This window comes from Gavia stellata, chromosome 17 (assembly GCF_030936135.1).
Source record: "Gavia stellata isolate bGavSte3 chromosome 17, bGavSte3.hap2, whole genome shotgun sequence".
Lineage (NCBI taxonomy): Eukaryota > Metazoa > Chordata > Aves > Gaviiformes > Gaviidae > Gavia > Gavia stellata.
In genome coordinates this window covers 14,069,026-14,075,025 of record NC_082610.1, presented here as the reverse complement: position 1 = coordinate 14,075,025, position 6,000 = coordinate 14,069,026, and positions in this window count along the sequence as shown.

The following is a 6,000-nucleotide window of genomic DNA, read 5'->3' as shown; positions in this document are numbered from 1 at the left end:
AATTCTAACTTCTGGTTTAAAGTGGGCTACAGCAGTGATGCTTACTCTTACAAGATTTGTACCAATGTCGTCTTAAAAAGCTGATTGTGGAATATGGCTCTTTAATTATGATGGATTCTCAAGAGTTACTGAATTCAATGATACTATGACAAGGTTTTGTTGTTTTTCTTTTCTTTTTCTTAAAAAAACCCCTGTTTTCAAAAGCACTGGTTATTCTGTCTTTTGGACTACACAGCACAAGTCCACGAGGATGAATTCCTATTTTGTATCACATCAAATACTTTCTTGCAGGTGGTAGATGCTTTTCAGCTTCTTAGTAATCTGTGTTACTACAATTTCCTCATTTTGTTTTAAGCTCCCTGATTTTTTTTCTCGTTTCAAACATGTGCAGGTTTTTCCATGTGGGGACACTCCAGAAAGCTAAGTCAGTGAAACCTATAAAGTTAATGTCTGTGAATTAAAGTGTGTTAAATCCCTGTGTATATGTTCTCATTTCGAAGTAGGGTGGCCTTCAATTCCAGTTGCATAATCCTCAGCGGGGGTATTCATCACATTGTGCAGTTCAAGGTTGTTGGTGAATTTTGAAGTGCTGAATAGGTTTCTGACCAAGATACCCTTCTTTATTCTCAGGGTGGCAATTATGACTTACAGTACAGCATTTCTAACAGTTGGGTCCTTGAATTGTACTCAGCACCCCACACTAGAGGCCATGTTTCTGAAGTCCTCTCTACTGCAGTGGTTTTCAGCCCTTTTTCATTTATTGACACCTATATGATGAATTTAAGCTTCTGGTCAACAGTGTACTTCCTTTGGATTTTGTGGATGCCCGAGACCTGGGGACTGTATGTAAAAGCAACTGCTAAGAGCATGGTGTAAATGGTGCCTGTATAACTAGGTTTATTTTTACAGTGCCCATCAGAGATATGCTTGTTTCTCAGAAAATAATCTTCCTTTCTCTTTTTCTTCTTCATTTATATCTGCCTGGATCTGGAGGATGAGAGCCCCTCTTAGCATTCATGCAAGCAGCCACCATGTAAGAAAAACACACACAGGTTTCTCACGGATGGGTTTATCACTAAGCAATGCAACTATTACATGCTTACTGTCATCCTGCTACATACCAGTGCGTGGTTTTCCCCACGTGCTGTTTCCCACCCTGTGCGCTTGTCACCAATCAGAGGACACAGCTGCAAAGACGTGCATGGAAGCTTAGCAAAGAAACTGCAGAACTGAAGCCCTTAAGATACAGCTCTCCTAACACTGAAGAAAGAGCTCCTCCTGAAGGCAAAAACTGGGACCTGTGGCTCTTGAAGTTATTTGAACTTTCCATGTGTTTGCATTGCATATAAGAAGAGAACACTTTTTTATTATACTTGCACTATATTGAGCCCTAAGCCCAGAAAAAGGAACGTACAATCCAAGGAGGGCAGTTACAGAGAAGCAAACAAAAGTGGAAACAAGCTCCATTTACAGATGTGGAGGAACTCCAGTGTGCAGGCAAGGCAGTCGTATGTGCTGGGGAGTGACAGTAGGGTGATTTCTTGCCAGAGAACTGGCACGCTGCTTGGCATCGCTCAGGGCAAGTAAGGGATTTCAGTAGTCATTGATAGACTATGATGGTCACTGGTTATGTTGCGTTATATTGGTAAGAACTCTGCCCATACCATTTGCTTCTCTCCTAAACAGCTTGATTTATGTGCAGATTTCTTCATGATGACATTTTCACCCATGTTCACACTCAAAGGGAGTTCTAAAACGTCTATCAGTGAAGAAGTTGACCTTTTCTATTAAATGTGCTGTCAAATTCTGTGATGTCATTACTGCAACTGAACAGGGTATTTAGAAAAACAAAACGTTGCTAATAGTTGCCCATGTTTTAAGGGATAAAACTGGATAACTGACCCTGCACAAGAATTAGCAAATCACACAGGGAGTTTCCCTAAGAAACAAGGTCTGTAAGAAGTGAACCTTTTACAGTGGGTTACTGTAAAACATCTATGAAAAGACAAATATTGGAGTTTTGTTAATTTTGTTAGTATGTTAAAAGTGTAGAATTACTTTCTTGTGATTGAAACTAACAGTTTATTTCAAATTTAAAAATCTTGTACTCTGTGACATGAAAATAAGGTCATCTAGCGGTTGTGTACAAAGTATAAAGGGGGCACACATACATGCCCAGTATGGCAGGAGTCTCAGTATTAGGAGTGGGTTTAATTTATGACTTTCCCAACATTTTCCAATGTGACATGTGCAAAACATATGTGCTGTGCACACACACATATACATGCGTATAGTCTTAAAAAATTTCCTTTGGTGGTATCTGGGGATTACTCAGTCTTCTTTCCCACTGTTCACAGTGACAGCATACACCATGATAGTAATTTGTCTTGGCATTATCTCTAAAAGACTCTGTTATTTGAAACCCCTTTAAAATAATTTTGAACAAGTGAAATCTTTATGCGGAAAAGGTTAAAAAAATTCTCTGAAATGCTCTCCAAGTAAGTGTCTGTATCTATTACAGATAGCCATCTGCTTTTCCTTTTTCCTTTGAGCTGACTTTTCAGTGGGATTGACCCATGCAGCGAGTCAATCCGTACCCCATGATTACAAGACTGGGGCTTTTGCTTCTCCTTTTTGAACAGTTTCTTAACAGTAGGAGAACAAGGGAAGAAATATCTGGGGAGGATGTTTCGTAACTTGATACACCTTTAGAAGTATCTCAGAAAGTAAATACTTCTGAGGTGGTTAATTTCTGAGAGTTCCTAGTAGACACTGAACCGTTTTTGTATTTCCCAACACTGTCTTCATCCAGCTGATGACAGTCTGAAAGATCCAGTGTTGGGGAGCAGCTGTAGAAATACCCATTTTAGAATGTGTTGGGACTATATCTGCCTGTAAAGAAAAATACACCTTTGTTTCTGACTTGTTTACTTAAACTTCAAGAAGTAGAAAATGTAGGTACTACATGAATGTTTCTGTCCCCATAAAATGAAAAAGCAGTCTAGTTAGGGTTTTCTGGGTTTTTTTTATTCCCACAGTAAACATCTTCTAATTCAATTCATCTCTTTGCCTTTCTTAAATAAACCAATCATAACAGTAGAATTTCAGTATGTTATGGTCTAGATTTCCTTTAAATTATATGGGGTTTAGAGAGTGGAAAATACAAAAATTGACAAAAACTGTCTTAATCTTGAGAACTAGTACTGAACCAGTCATGTTTTTTCATAATGCCTGTAATACGTTCTGCTTCTTTGCACACAAGACTGTCTTGACCTGTTTCGAGTAGTCAGGCATCTCATTTTTGTTCCGACCTCTATGGAGTTTTAGATAAACCTGCAAAAAATGTGCTTTTACAAAGTAAATTTTTTAAAGAAACTCTTTGGTATTCTGGAGTAAATGTATTTATTTACCAGTATGTGCAACAACTGATTTTTGTATTTTCACATAATTTACCATGTGTATATCAGAGATGTTCCGGTGTTTGTCAATACAGAACACTGTGCAGAAATAGTAAACTTAATTTGTTTGAAACAACTATGTCTTTCACTACCCAAGCTCAGAAATACTTTTATAAATTACCTACAGAGTATAGAGGTTATTTAACATAAGGAATTTCCAGTGCTGTTGAAACTGTATTTGTACCTTTAACGCCAATATGAAATTCAAAACAGAGAACGCAGCCATGGAAAGTTGTACTCTCAGTCCTGACTTTACCAGATCTGTAGTCGTTTTCAGCCTGTAAGTTTTCTCAAACTGTGAGCTCAAAGACTTGAAACTGGTGCACGCTGATACTCCTCTTACCCATTTTCCTGAAGAGGACAGTGAGATTCCCCGCGAACACTGGCCGAGCAGAGCCCCAGCTGCGTGCTGCCTTAGGTCCCTACCGCCCGACAATCATGTCCCCTTCCTGCTACCTCACTGCTGTTTGCTGTGAGCTAAACCAACTCTTTCCAAGCCTGGCTGTTGCTGAGGACTGAATTTTTGGCCTGCTCATTTCTAACAAAATTAGTCTGGAAAATGGTCAGAAAAACCTGGGATGTAGTTCAGTAAGGACAAGAGCAAAGAACTGTACTTAGGCAGGAATGATCAGCTGCACAATTACAAAAAAACCCAAGCTTCAAATATGTAAAAAGCTATTGGAAAGCAGAAGAGAAGCATCTGTCCTCCGTATCTCCAATAGACAGAAGTGATTCAAACCACGCTCAAGTTAGACATCAGAAAATTTTCCGACCACAGGGCTAGTGAACCTTGGCACAGACCTTTTTATCTGAGAAACTTGCAGTGACAGGAGACTCGCAATTCCCTCTGCCAGGAACAATACAGGTTTCGGTAATCTGGCATTTTGACAGGTGGTTGATCACAACAGCAGTTACCAGCAGAGAGGAGGAGTGGTCTCTGGGTACTATCTAAGCCATCCTGGGAAGATCACTGAGAAAAATAAGCATGCTGTCAGCTGTCTATTTGCTCTCTAGGAATCTGTGCCCCCCCTGAAAACTGGTGAAGCTCCAAAGCTGGGAACAATCACTTGACTAGACCAAGCTTTTCAGCTGTATTTATACACGGGATGCTCAGTCTGTCTGATCTGATGTCACATTCATTTGCTTTGAAATATGTGGTTGGTATAAAACCATTGATCATTTGAAATATCTGTAACCATTAACAAATATCCAGGAAGAATTAAGCACTTTTGTAGGTTTTTAAATCTAGTTTTATCAGCATATTTAATTTAAACAACACATGTGCTGTTCCTTTTAGCTTTAATAAAAAGTATAGCCATTTAATTTGCTAGGTGGGAAACATTGTAAGTAAAGGAGCACGTGGTTTTAATAAGCCTTGCTGCTTCCACTGGGAGTCCAGCTGAGCTTCTACAGTTTTTTTCCAAAGTCCCAGGTTTGCTGATGTTCTGAACTATGATTTTGATTCACTTATTTAATAGAAATTAAGTTCTTTGAGAATCCTGATTTTGTTCAGATAAGCTCTTCTTCAAATTATGTATGCTCTCTGCTAAAAGTGAACAATTAAGAATGCTGGACACACCTGTGAGATGATCCTTTTCTAAAATGCTTATCTAAACAGGCGTTTCTGTTTCAGAGAGGGGGAAGCTGAAGCAAAGGGAGAAAAGGAAGTGTTGTATAAACAGGCGGAATAGGAGTTTGAATGCTGCTGGTAACCTGCTGTACGAGGCGGTATCGCTGGCTGCCCTCAGAGCACGGTTACTGGTTCCTGGGGTGGGGCTGCCAGGGCCATCTACACCTCAGGACCGAGCTGGTGAGGCTCCCTGACACCACACAGTCAACCTGCACTAGTATCATTTTCTCTTGTTGGTACTGCAAAGAAATATGAAGCCTTTAGCTCTGCCACAGGTATTAAAAGGAGTCCTAACACTGGTTTCTCTGTTAGCAGGGGAAACTCATGGTTTTTTTCCTTTTGTTTTTTTCACTAGTGCTGTGATAGAATTCTTTCTTTTCCCACGCTCCAGTGCAATGTGTGCTTGGTGTGTCTGTGGGGACTGTGTTGGCCCACCAGACTAAAACTCCCAGGACACAGCTGAATTCTGTAGTTACCTATGCTAAGGGGCCTGAAAAGAAATTCTGGACTTCTACTTGTCTGCCAAAAATGACCTTTCAGTAAGGACCGTGGGAGGTTGGAAGACAGTAAGGTCAAAAGCCAGACTGGATTTAGGAATTAAACTTTTGTTATTAATTGGGAAGCTTAGCATGTCACACACAAATGTATTGCTTGATATTTCTCTCACTGATACAAGGAGAATTTAACTCCCAGTGCGAAGTGGCAGAGCTCCAAAGGACATGCTGATCGACACCAGTCGATAACCTGCTGGCTAGGCCACCCCCAGGGGACAACTGAGATTGGCACTCCTTGCTCCACACCGCAGTGTGAGGATTCACAAACACCTCCCGCTACTGTAGTGAGGGTCCGCATTAATACCACAGGCTGCCTTTATCGAACAATAAAATTTGTGTGTGTGTCTCCTTATTCAGT